General features: G+C 37.1%; 1 protein-coding gene across 3 annotated transcripts in view; it reads left to right on the top strand.

Moving 5' to 3' along the window:
- The window catches only part of NBDY (negative regulator of P-body association), a 52,744-nt gene that overhangs the window by 24,349 nt on the left and 13,892 nt on the right, over window positions 1-14,503 (top strand). The window contains exon 3 of one of the 3 annotated variants that reach the window (XM_077745632.1): window positions 1,001-1,094. The exons of the other annotated variants lie outside the window; for them this stretch is intronic. The gene's annotated coding sequence lies outside the window, so the exon portion shown is untranslated. The remainder of the gene's footprint in view (window positions 1-1,000; window positions 1,095-14,503) is intronic. 3 annotated transcript variants of the gene reach the window in all.

Raw genomic sequence — 14,503 nt, 5'->3', positions numbered from 1 at the left:
GCAGAATCTGTTTTTTTTTTTTTTGAGGTCCATTTTACTGTGTTTTCATAAACAGTATAAATACGATTGTAATATACAATCAAAAGAAATTATTTCCTAAGTTAAAAGCAATGTTCTAGGTATTCCACAGATCTTAAAACTCTAGTAGTCATATAGAAAAATATTAAAATAATGTTACCTGTGTTACTTTTTCCTTCAGCTTTATCTGTTTATCACCCAGAGTCATTCCTTTGGAAAGATTTCACTTCTTAGGGAAATTGAAAATAGTATGATCTTTCCATGCTAGTCACCACTCTTTGAATCTGTACTATTTGCTGCCTTGGCTGCCACATGGTCCCACAATGCTGACTCTATCTCAGTTTCTCCTTGGTGTTCTCAATGTCTTCTCCTTCCAGGTACTTGTATTTTCACCATGTCATGTCCTGTACCCAGGAGAGCTGCTTGCTGCTCTTCAGATTCACACTGTCTATAAGTTGCTTTATTGCTGTGATGTCCTTTATTTCCTGTGTTTTAAGTCTTGCCTTTGACTTGTCATCTGGGGCTGTGTTCTAAGTTTTGGTTTCACTGAAGCTGATCTGCTCTTACCCTGAGCACTTCCTACAGTTCCTGATTTGTGGTTTTGAGTTTCTGTGGCCATACATACTATTGCTAGTTTTTGCCCTTCCCTCTAGATCGTGAGTTGCTGCTTTGATCTGTCATCAGTACCTGCTACTGTGCTATGTCTAGTTTCTTATATGGCAAGTAGCAAATATGATTACTAACACTAGGACCATTCTGCTGCTGTTAACGCCCCTCATCCCTGGTTCCTAAGTTAGGACTTTGACTTCCATCACTAAGACCTGTGTCTTGTTTTCTGCATACTCCCCTCTGGTTTCTGAGAACACACTTTGAACTCCAGGGCATGCTGTCACTGTACCCATTTCCCTGAGCCTAGGCCACTGCTATAATATGTCAGCCGTAAGCTCCTGATTCAGCTGCATCCTGCCTCTTTTTCTTCTAGGACCTTTGTCACATGCTAAATCCCAGTGACTCAGACCAAGTTCAGTATGTGTTGTGCACATGCCCTGAAATCTGATACCAGCACTATGTTAAATGTAAGTACTTCTGTGCCTTAGCTTCAGATGCCATAGTAGTTCCACATGTCTCTGAGGCCAAAACCCTAGCTATTGTCACTGAGTGGCAGCATACAAGACTTGGCTCCAAGTAGGACCTCTTTGGTTAGAACTTCCTTCCATGGGTGCAAAAGTAAAATCAAACAACCCCAATAGCTTTTGCCTCCAAGGAATCCAATGGCTGTATCCACCACTTCCACCACAAAGGTGCAGGAGACTTGCAAACTTGGCCACTATGGTACATATAGTATTTTCTATATTGACCTTAACTGACAGAACTGCTTGGAGAATACACTCTTGCACCTTCCTCAGAATCAGAGATTCTGCATCCTACTGAACTTGTACCCTTTATCTTTAACAAAATATTAGCAAGGCAAATTAAAATATACATTAAAAGGATCATATACCATGATTAAGTAGGATTTATTCTTGGGATGCAGGGATATTTCAACATCCACAAATAAATCCTATGATGCACCATATAAACAAAATGGAGAATATAAATCATATGATTATCTCAATATATACAGAAAATTTATTTGACAAAATTCATCATCCTTTTATGATAAAACCTCTCAACAGAGTGGGTATAGAAGAAATGTACCTCAACATAATAAAGGACATTTATGACAAACCCTCAGTGGCAAAACATTAAAATCTTGTCTCTCTAAGATCAGGAGCAAGAAAAGGATACACACTCTCTCCACTTCAATTCAACATAAAAGTGCCAGTACTAGCTACAGCAATTAGACAAGCAAACAAACAAAAACACAGTAGCAAAAAACACACCAATTGGAAAATAAGAAGTAAAACTTTCACTATCTTTAGATCGCATGATATTTTACATAGAAAATCCTAAGTATTCCACCAAAATAACTGTTACAACTTTAAAATTTCAGTAGATTTGCAGGATACATAATTAATATGCAAAACAAATCTGTTGCATTTCTACATGCTAATACTGAACAAGAAAAAGAAATTAAGAAGGAAATCCATTTTATAATTACATCAAATCTATTAAAGCACCTAGGAATGAGTTTAACCAAGCATTTGAAAGACATGTACACTGAAAACTTTAAGGCCCTCTTGCAAGAAATTAAAAAAAAAAATAAATGGAAGTGTATTCCATACTCATGAGTTGGAGGAATTAATATTGTTAAAATGTTAATATTAACCAAAGTTATCTACAGATTCTATCCAATCCCTTTCAAAATTCCAATTGCACTTCTTACAGAAATAGTAGAAAGAATCCTAAAATATATATGGAATCGTAAAGAAACCCTAAATTGTTTAAAGCAATCTTGAGATAGAACAAAACTTCCTGATTTCAAACTATATACAAAAGTATAGTTATCAAAACAATATGATGTTGGTATAAAAATAGACACATAGATCAATGGAACCTAATAGAGACCCCAGAAATAAACCCATGCATATATGGTCAATTAATTGCTACAAAGAAGCCAAAAATAAATGGTGCCAGACAAACAGGACAGCCATATGCAAAGGAATGTAACTGGACCACTATCTTCTACCTTCCAAAAAATATCTCAAAATAGATTAAAGACTTGAATATAAGACCTAAAGCCATACAATTCCCTAGAAGAGAACTTAGTAGGTAAGCTCCTTGACATAGGTCTTGTTGATGATTTTTTGAACTGACTCCAGTAGCAAAAGCAACAAAAGAAAACAATGAACAATTGGGACTATATCAAACCAAAAAGCTTCTGTACATTAAAGGAAATCATCAGGAAATGAAAAGGCAACCTACTGGATGGGAGAAAATATTTGTATATCATATATTTGATAAGGGGTTAGTATTCAAAACATATATTAAAAAAACACATACAACTCATTAGCTAAAAAACAAATGATCTGATAAAAAAAAGTCCTAGGAAATGAATAGATATTTTTCTAAAGAAGATACACAGATAGCTATCAGGTACATGAAAAGATGTTCAACATGACTAATCATCAGGGAAATGCAAATCAGAATCACAGTGAATTATTAGCTTACACCTATTAGAGTGTCTTTTGCAAAAAGACAAGAAATAAATGTTTGCACGGATGTCAAAAAAGACAATTATACGCTATTGGTGGGAATGTAAATTAGTGCTGCCACTATGAAAAAACAATATGGAGGTTCCTTAAAAAAATTGAAAATAGAGGGGCACCTGACTGGCTCGGTTGATTGAGCATGTGATTCTTGATCTCAGAGTCATGAGTTGAACTCCACATTGAGCATAAAGCTTACTTTTAAAAAGTTAAAAATATGGGGCTCCTGGGTGGCTCAGTCAGTTAAGCGTTTGACTTTAGCTCAGGTCATGATCTCACAGTTTGTGAGTTCAAGCCCCATGTCAGGCTCTGTGGTGACAGCTCAGAGCCTGGAGCCTGTTTTGGGTTCTGTCTGTCTGTCTGTTTCTCTCTCTGCCCATCTCCTGCTCTGTCTCTCTCTCAAAAATAAATAAATAAATAAATAAATAAATAAAATACATTAAAACCATTTTTTAAAAGTAAAGCTAAAACTACCATAGGATTCAGTCTTCATTTCTGGGTTTCATCTGAAGAAAACAAAAACAGTAATTCAAAATGATATCTACACCACTGTTCATTACAGCATTATTTACAATCACTCAGATATGGAAATGACCTAAGTGTCTTTTGATAGATAAATGGATAAAGAAGGTATCACACATACACATGCACATGAACGCACACACGCGTGTGCACACAAACACGCACACACACACTATTCAGTCATTTAAAAAAAGAATGAAAATTTGCTATTTGCAATATCGGGGATGGACACTGTAGACATTATGCTAAGTCAAATACATCAGACAGAGGAAGTCAAATTCTGTAGGATTTCACTTATATGTGAAATCTAATCACCTGGAAACAAAAAAGCTTGTAGATACAGAGANATGGGTGATGGTACTCCAAAAGTACAAACTTCCAAATTTCAAATAAGTCATGGAGATGTAATGTATAGCATTGCAATGATAGTTAATAATACTTTACTGCATATTTGAAAGTTGCTAAGAAGCCCTCATGAAGAAAAAAAGTTATGATTATGTATGGTCGTGAATGTTAACTTTACTTATTGTGGTGGCTCTTTCACAATACATACAAATATTGAATCATTATATTGTACAACTAAAACTAATATAATGTTATAATTCAGTTATATCTCAATTAAAATGAAGAGACAAAAACAATAAAATGAAGAAAAAATTGTGACATGAAATGTGGGATAGGGACAAGAAAATGTTTGGAATTTCTATATACAATTGACATTATTATCAGTCTAAAATAGACTTATAAGATATATTATGAAAACCTTATTGTAACTAGACAGCTAATACCTATAGTACATACACAAAGACAAAGAGAAATAAATCAATCCATAATTTTACAAAAGTCATCAATACAAATGAAACAGCAAGAGAGGTAGAAAGGAACAAAGGATCTTTAACAGAATCAGAAAATAACTTAAAAATCATAGTAGTAAGTTCTTAATAAATAATTAGTCTGAATGAAAATAGTTTAAGTTCCTCTATAAAAGGGCATAGAGTATCTGAATGGGTAAAAAAGTGACACTCAACTATATGCTGCTTACAGCAAACTCACTTAAAATTATGGAAATGCATTTAAGAGTCTTTTTGATGTTGTTATTTCTTTGTTTCTTTGTTTCTGAAAGTGAAGGTATGGAAAGGATATTCCATGCAAAATGTACATCAGCAGAAACAGGGGTAGCTATATTTATATCAGATAAAATAGTTTAATAAGTCAAAAGGTGTGAATAGAGGTAAATGTAATTCTATAATAATAGGATAATTTAAGAAGATGATATAAGAACCATAAACATATTCACCCAATATTAGAGCACCTAAATATATTAAACAATTATTAACAGATGAGAAGGAAAAAATAGCAATGCAATAATAGTAGGGTACATCAGTACCCTATTGTAAACAATGAATAGATCATAGAGGCAGAAAATGAATATTAAAATAATGGACTTAAAGTCCATTTTAGATTAAATGGACCTAAAAAACACATAGAAAACAGTCCACCTAATAGCAGCAGAATGCATAATTTTTCTTAAGCACACAGAAACATTTTCCAGGATAGATCATATAGTAATCACAAAGTAACTTTTAACATTTCAAAATATTGAAATCATATCAGGTATATTTTCCAAACATAATAATTTGAAGTTAGAAAACAATAACAAGAGAAAAACAGGAGGGGCGCCTGGGTGGCTTAGTTGGTTAAGCGTCCGACTTTCGCTTAGGTCATGATCTCACGGTTCATGGGTTCGAGCCCTGCGTCGGGCTCTGTGCTGACTGCCAGCTCAGAGCCTGGAGCCTGTTTCAGTCTGTGACTCCCTCTCTCTCTGACCCTCCCCTGCTCATGCTGTCTCTCTCTCTCTCTCTCTCTGTCTCTCTCTCTCCCCCCCCCAGAAATAAATAAAACATTAAAAAAATTAAAAAAAGAGAAAAACAGGAAATTTCACCAGTATGTGAAAAAGAACACACTCCTGTAAAATCAAAGACAATAAACAAAAGAAGAATTCAAAAAGGAAATCAGAAAACGTCTAGAGGGGGGAAAAACACCTACAAAAACAACTGGAAACAACATACTAAAGCTTGTGGGATGCAAGGTTTCCAGTCCAAGATGGTGACTTAGGAGAACATTCTCCATGGAACACACCAAATTATACCTATTTATAGACCAATTTTTTTCTGAAGAAGAGCTGACAGCCCACTAAGCAGCTTCTGCACAATGAAAGAACAGTAAAAGAGAACAGCAAGACAGATACATAGTAAGAAAAAAAGGAACCCCACCTCTGGTGCTGCAACTGCAGTGGGGAGGAATAGTATTGAGGGACTAGGAAAAGATTCATCTGTCCTTTGGCACAAGGCTGTGGTTTAAAGAGCAATCAGTTTATTAAAGAGTCAGCCTCAGAGCTCTTGTCAAATGGCAGGGAACTGCTGGAACTTTCTCCAGGTGAGATGGCCTGACATGGTCTATGCTCGCCCTCCACCTTGAAAGCAGAGATCATTGCGTGGTTTGTGTGACCTAACCATCCTACCACCTCAGTGAATCATGGTCCCCTAGCCTACACCAGCCCTAGCCACCCCACGAAGGTGGCTACAGGGTGGTGCACACCAAGACAACCCTGTTCAGTGCCCACTACAACTCCATCCTTTGCTCCCAGATGACACAGGCACAAAGCACCCTAGAACAGCCAGACCCATGCCAGTTCAACTTCAGACAGTTTCCTAAGACACCACTGTTACAGAGTGCTCCAGAACCTCCCAAATGACTTCTTTGGATCCAGCTGCCCAACCAGGGTGACCCCTGTGCAGAGCACCCCAGGAACACCCCCTGCCCCATACCTGCATCAGTTCTAACCACCCTGGCAAGGCACCTCTGTGCAGAGTGCCCCAGAATATCCCTGCCTGCACTGGTCTCAGCTCTATTAGGCTGGCCAAGGCATCCTCTGCACTGAGCACCCAGGGACATCCCAGCATCCAACCACTTCAGCCTCAGTTGCCAACTGGGTCACCCTCAGTGTGGAGACCCCCCAGAGCACCTTTGTTTATACCCACTTCAGCTATAATGCCAAGGTGTCCCCTGTGCAAAGTGCACTAGGTTTCCTGGATTACACCCACTTCTATCAGAGAACCCTGCACTAAAAGAGCCCAGGAACCTCACAGCACATATACCACCTCAATTCCAACCACTCCAGTAGAGACTCCCTGCATGGGTAGCACCAGAACAACCTGGGTTGCATCCATTTCAGCTTCAGCTATCCTGCCAGGGTGCTTCAGCATGTAGAACCCTAGAATCCTGGCTTGCATCCACTTAAGCTTAAGGTGTCCTGATAGGATACCTGCTGCACAGAGGACCACAGAATCCTCCAGATTAAACCCATTTTAGTTCTGGCTGCCATACCAAAGAATACCCAGTGTGAAACACCCTGGAACCCCCTGGCTTATATCCACATCAGCTTCAGCTGTCCTCCCAGTGTGGCATCAGTGACATTCAGCGTGCATCTGCTTTAGCTGCCATGGTGCCCATGCATGGGAAACCACAATACCTCCCAGCCCACACTCTGTCCTTCAGCTCAAGTTGCACAGCCAGAGCACCATCTGGAGAGAGTTCTGGGATACCTCAGCTAACACCTGTTTCAGCTATAGCTATCCTGCCAAGGTGCCTTCTGTGCATAGACCTCAGAACAACACAGCTTGCATGCACTTTAGTTATAGCTGCCCTGCCAAAGCACCTACTGCATGGAGAGCCAAGGGGCCATATCCATCTGTGACCATGTCAGCTTTAGCCGCCCTGACAGGACAGTTACTTCTTAAACTTTGGAAGCTCCTAGCCGATGACATCCACAGCTTCAGTTAGTCAGCTAAATTCTCCAAGCACACATTCTACATAGGAACTAACCATACATAAAATGATTCCTTCAAGTTTTGAGAAGTAGCTGTTCCACCTAGTCCATAGAAACAAACACAGAAAGGCAAACAAAATGAAGAAACAGAAATATGCTGCAAAAGAAAGAACAACACAAAATTTCAGAGAAAGAACTAATGAAACAAAGATAAGCAAAATGCTCGATGAGAACTTAAAATAATCATACTTGAGAGGTGCCCTGGGCACAAGAGGAGTGAAAGAACTCAGTGAGACCTTCAATAAAGAGATTCAAAAAATAGGGTGCCAGTTAGAGTTGAGGAATAAGGTAACTGAAATAAAAAATACACTAGAGGAAATCAGATTAACAGATGCAGGAGAATGTATCAGTGATCTGGAGGACAGTATAATAGAAAGTACCCAAGGTAAACAACAAAGAGAAAAGAATTTTAAAAACAAGGATAGCTTAAGGGATCTAAAGCTAAAAAAGAAAAAAAAAAATCATTATAGGGGTCCGAGAAGAAAAGAGAAAGAATGAGGCAGAAAACTAATTTGAAGAAATAGTTGAAAAGTTCCCTAACCTGAGAAAGAAAATAGACATCCAGGTTCAAGAAGCACAAAGAGCTCCAAACAACATAAACCCAAGGAGGACCAGACCATGACATATAGTAATTAAAATGTCAAAAGTTTATGATAAAAACATCTTCAAAGCATTGAGAAACAAACAATTACCTAAAAGGGAAAGCCTATGAGACTATCAACTGATTTATCAGTAGAAACTTTGCANGGGAACCTCTACAACCAAAAATACTCTACCAGGCAAGATTATCATTCAGATTGAAAAAGACACGAAGATTTTCCCAGACAAAGAAAAGTTAAAGGAGTTTATCACCACTAAACCAGTCTTACAACAAATGTTAAAAGAACTTCTTTAAGCAGAAAAGAAATGGCCATAATTACATATATGAAAATTGTGAATAAGAAGATGTAGAGAAATGATAACATATACATAAAATGTGAAGTAGAAAGTAAATAAACAATTTCTTTTGTGTTTTTTTTTGNATACACAAAAAGTAAACAGAAATAAGCTAAACATAAAACTACAGAAATGTATCAATCACAAAGGAGAATAGGAGAGGAAGAAAGGAACAGAGAAGAAATTAAAAAAACAACCCAAAAATAATGAACAAAATGGCAATAAGTACAAGCATATCAATAATTACTGATGAGTGGATAAAGAAGTGGTATATATATACATACATATATACACATATATATACATACATATATATACATATATATACATATATACATACATATATACATATATACATACATACACACACAATGGACTACTACTCAGTGATGAAAAAAATGAAATCTTGCCATTTGCAACAATATGTATGGAGCTAGAGGGTAGTATGCTAAGCCAAATAAGTCAGTCAGCGAAAGACATGATTTCACTCATGTGGGATTTGAGAAACTCAACAGAGGAACACAGGGGAAAGGAAGGAAAAATAAGGTTAAAACAGAGGGAGGCAAGCCATAAGAGACTTAAATACAGAGAACAACCTGAANAGAGACTGGGTTAAATGGATGATGGGCCTTAAGGAGGGCACTTTTGGGGAACAGCATTGGGTGTCATATGTAAGAGATGAATTACTGGGTTCTTCTGAAGCCAGGACTACACAGTATGTTAACTAATTTGAATTTAAGTTAAAAAATGAAGAAATTACTTAAGTGTAAATGGCCTAAATGCTTTAAGCAAAAGCCATAGGTTGGCAGAATGCATGGAAAAACAATACCCATCTATTTGCTGCCTACAGGAGACTCACCTCAGAGCCAAAGAAAGATACACACTAATAGCAAAGAGAGGAGAAAATATTTACCATGCAAATGGAGGTGAAAAAAAGGCCAGAGTATAAGTACTTATATTAGACAAAATAGATTTTATTTTATTTTTTTAGGAATTTATTTTTAAGTAATCACTATACTCAACGTGGGGCTGGAACTCACAACCCTGAGAGCATGAGTCACATGCTCAACTGACTGAGCCAGCCAGACACCCCAAGACAAAATAGACTTTAAAACAAAGACTGCAACAAACGCAGAAGAACATTACCTAATGATAAAGGAATCAATTCCAACAAGAGGATATTACAGTTATAAATATCTATGCACCCAATATTGGAGCACCTAAATGCATAAAGCAAACATTAATGGACAATGTCTTTGACACATCAGAACAAATGGACATAATAGATATATAAAACTCATTCTCTAAAACCAACAGAATATACATTCTTTTCATGTGTAAATGTGATATGCTCCAGAATAGATAACATGTTGGGACACAATACGAGTCTTAATAAATTAACAAAAATTTAAATATTACGATGCATGTTATCCAATCACAGCAATATGAAATTAGGGATCAATCACGAAGTAACTGGAAAAATCACAAACACATGGAGGCTAAACAACATGGTACTAAATGACTAATGAGTCAATGAATCAGTGAAAGAAGAAATTAAAAAATACATGGAGACAAATAAAAATTAAAACACAACAGTTCAAAGTCTTTGGGACACAGTGAGAATAGTTTTAAGTGGGAAATATATAGTGACAGGCCTACCTCAAGAAACAAGAAAAAGCTGGAATAAACAATCTGACTTTACACCTAAAGGAGTTAAAAGAAAAGGAGAAAAGGAACAAAGTTCAACATAAGTAGAAGGAAGGAAAAATAAAGAACAGGGCAGAAGTAAATGACATAGAGGGTTTTAAAAATGGAAAAACACAATGAAACCAAGAGCTGGCTCTTTGGAAAGATAAACAAAATTGTTAAACCGTTAGTGAGACTCATCAAGAAAAAAAGTAAAGACCAAAAAAAGTAATAAATCACATATGAGAGAGAAGTAACAACTGACACCAGAGAAATACAAAGGATTAGAAGAGACTTTTATGAAAAATTATATGTCAGTACATTGTATAACCTGGAAAAAAATAAATAAATTTTTAGACATCTATAATCTTCTAAAATTGATTAAGAAAGAACTATTAAATTTGAACACACAGATTACAAGTAAAGAAATTGGATAATTAATTTTAAAAACCCAGCCAAAAAGTAAAAGTCCAGGACTAGGGAGAGGGAAGATGGTGGCAGAGTAGGAGGGCCCTAGTCCTGTTCCATCCCATGAACACAACTAGATAGCTATTAAATCATCCTAAATACTCAGAAATTGGCATGAAAACTGACAGAACAATCTCCACAACTAAAAGGAGAAAGGAGACCACAGCAAAAAAGGTAGGAAGTGAGGAAACGTAGTTTAGGGGAGAATCAGATCATGGGTCCTCTGGAGGGGAGGGTGCCATGGATGAGAAAAGTGAGAAAGAGAGGAGCATATAGGGAATGCACAAGGAGAACATTTACCCAAAGTTATTACCATGGAAAACAAGGGGAGCTGAATTTCAAGAGTTCTTGAAACCAGGGGGACTTAAACACTGGCGTTTTAAAGGTCAGTGCGATTGGCTGGAATAGAGACCAGGAGGCACTGTGTTACTGCTGGAGACAAGGTAGGCAAATAACCTGGGAGCAGACATCATGAAAACAGCCACCTGAAGAGAGCCTGGGGTACACAAGCAGGAGATTATTGGCTCTTCTGTGACTTCATCACCAAGAAGAAGCATTCACTGAGACTCCACTCCAGGAACAAAGGAGCTGCTGGCACCATTTCCTACACTCACCCTTCAGCATAAACACAAGTACCTTCTGGAAGCTGCCCAGTCCAGACACTGGCTGCCTCACTTGATATACCAAGCCCCAAAGCCCTGCCTTCTAGCAGTACTAACCTTCTCAGTCACTCTTGCCTCAGTCACAGCATAGCATGCCCCTCCCCTAGAAGAGTAGAACAAAACAATGCTCACACCATATCTCCCAACCAGAAAGATCTGCAGAGCCCCAATTCTGGTGGAGGTGGTATCAGGTCTCTCATTTCAGAAGCAGACCAGAAAACACTTAGTTTAAACTCACCATATTCAAGCCAGGGACCAAATACTGCCCACACATGGCAAGGAGAGCATCTGTAAATGTCTGGCCTAAAGGATAGAGCAGCCAGAACACAACAGCAGAGTGCACACAGAATATACTGGGACACTCCCCGAAGCACCAGCCCCTGGGAACTACATGATCTCATCTTCATAAGGACATTACTTTCAGGAGTAGGAGACATAACTGGCTTTTCTAACATAGAGAATAAGACAGAGACTTAGAATGTAAAGACAGAAGAGCTCATCCCAAATGAAAGAGCAAGATAAGGCCATGGCCAGAGATGTAAGCAAAACAGATATAAGATGGAGAACTTAAAGCAACAATAATAAAGATACCCACTGGACTTGAGAAAAGAATATGAGATATTAGGGATACTGTTACCACAGAGGTAAAAGAATTTTAGAAAGAATCATAGATGAAGAATGAAATAAACAATATTGGAAATAGGCTTGATGCAATGAAAAGCAGACTGCAAGAAGCAGAGAAATCGATAAGTGACTTAGAACACAAAATAATGGAAAATGATGAAGCTGAACAAAAGAGAATGAAAAATAATGGAAAACAAGAATAGACGTAGGGAATTCAGTGACTACATCAAATATGATATTCATATTTTAGGAGTCCTAGAAAAAGGAAAAAGAGAAAAAGGGGCCATTTCTTTGAGGAAATGATCATTGAAAATATCCCTACTCTGGGGAAGGAAACAGACATCGAGATCCAGGAGGCACAGAAAACTCCCATCAAAATCAACAAAAGCAGGCCAACAACAGTGTACATTGTAATTAGAGTTATAAAATATAGTGATAAATTTAAAAAAGCTTAAAAGCAGCAAGAAAAAAGATGTACTTAATATACATGGTGAGACCCATAAGCTAACTACAAGGCAAGAAGGAAGTGGCATGATATATTCACCACACTGAAGGAGGAAATTATGCCTCCAAGAATATCTATCCAGCAAGGCTATCATTCAGAAAAGAAGACATAATGAGTTTTCCAGACAATCAAAAGCTGAAGGAATTTGTGACCACTAAACCAGCCCTGCAGAAAATATTAGAGGGGACTCTTTGAGTTGAAAGGAAAGACAAGAAAGAAACAAAATCTCTAGCAATGGCAAAATAATAAATTGACACTAAATACAAATCTATCAATAATTATTTTGAATGTAAATGAATTAAATGCTTAAATCAAAATACATAGGGTTGTCAGAATGAAGTAAAAAACAAGAATCATCTATATGCTGCCTACAAAAGACTCCTTGTAGATCTAAAGACACCTGGAATTTGAATGTAAGGTGATGGAAAACCATTTATCATGCAAATAGACATGAAAAGAAAACTGGAGTAGCAACACTTGTATGAGACAAAATAGACTTTAAAATAAAGACTGTAATGGGGCACTTAGGTGGCTCAGTCGGTTAAGCGTCTGGCTTCAGCTCAGGTCATGATCCCACGGTTCGTGGGTTCAAGCCCCACGTTGGGCTCTGTGCTGACAGCTCACTCAGAGCCTGGCGCCTGTCTTCGGATTCTGTGTCTCCTCTCTCTCTGACCCTCCCATGCTTATGCTGTCTCTCTCTCTCTCTCTCTCAAAAATAAATAAAACGTTAAAAAAATAAAATAAAGACTGTAACAAGAGACAAAGAAGGGAAATATATAATCATGAAGGGGACACCCAACAGGAAGATATAACTATTGTAAACACTTATGCACCCAACATGAAAGCATATATAAATATATAAAACAATGAATAAGAAACATAAAAGAAGTAATTGGGTTTTTTAAATTTTTTTAAATTTATTTCTGAGAGAGAGAGAGACACAGCGNACTGACTTTAGCCACCCAGGCGCCCCAAGGAAGTAATTGTTAATAATACAATAACAGTAGGGGATATTAACACCCCAGTTACATGAATGGAGAGATAATCTAAACACAAAATCAGGAAATGATGACTTTGAATGGCACGCTGGAGCAGATGGACTTAACAGNTGACCTTAGTGAAAGTCGGATGCTTAACCGACTAAGCCACCCAGGCGCCCCGAACTTAACAGATATATTCAGAACATTACATTCTAAAACAACATAATACACAATCTTTTCAAGTGCACAGGAGATATTCTACAGAATAGGACACATATTAGGTCACAAATCAGGTGTAAACAAATATGAAAACATGGAAATCATAGCATGCCACTTTTCTGAGGGTACTATGAAACTCCTAAGTTAACCAAGAAAAAAATGTGGAAAGACCACAAATACAAAGGAGGTATACAAAATGCTACTAAACAATAGAGGGGACAGCTAGAAAATTAAAGAAAAATTTAAAAAAAAATACGAAACTGAAAATGAAAACAACAGTTCAAATCCTTTGGGATTCAGCAAAAGCAGTCATAAGAGGGAAGAATATGGCAATACAGGCCTACCTTTAGAAGCAAGATAAACCTCAATAAACAATCTAACCTTGTTCCTAAATGAGCCAGAAAAAGAACGGCAAATGGAGCCTAAAGCTAGCAGAAGGAAGGGAATAATAGAGATTAGAGCAGAAATAAACGATACAGAAACACACACACAAAAAAAGGGAACAGATTAATAAAAGTAGGAGTTGGTTCTTTGAAAAATCTCTAGCCAGACTTCTCAAAAAGAAAAGAGAAAGGAACCAAATTAATAAAATCACAAACAAGAAAGAAGAAATAACCAATACCACAGAAATACAAATGATTATAAGAGAATATAATGAAAAACTATATGCCAACAAATGGGACAACCTAGAAGATGGGTAAATTCCTAGAAAAATATAAAATACCAAAAGTGAAACAAGAAGAAATAAAAAAATTTGAACAGACTCATGACCAGCAATGAAATTGAATTTAAAAAAAAAAAAACAAAAACCTTCCAACAAAAGTCCAGGACCACATGGCTTCATC

The sequence above is a fragment of the Crocuta crocuta genome, unplaced genomic scaffold, assembly GCF_008692635.1.
Source record: "Crocuta crocuta isolate KB4526 unplaced genomic scaffold, BGI_CrCroc_1.0 scaffold845, whole genome shotgun sequence".
NCBI classification, from domain to species: domain Eukaryota; kingdom Metazoa; phylum Chordata; class Mammalia; order Carnivora; family Hyaenidae; genus Crocuta; species Crocuta crocuta.
The sequence above is the reverse complement of the archived record's forward strand: the minus strand, read 5'-3'. Positions and strand labels throughout refer to the sequence as shown.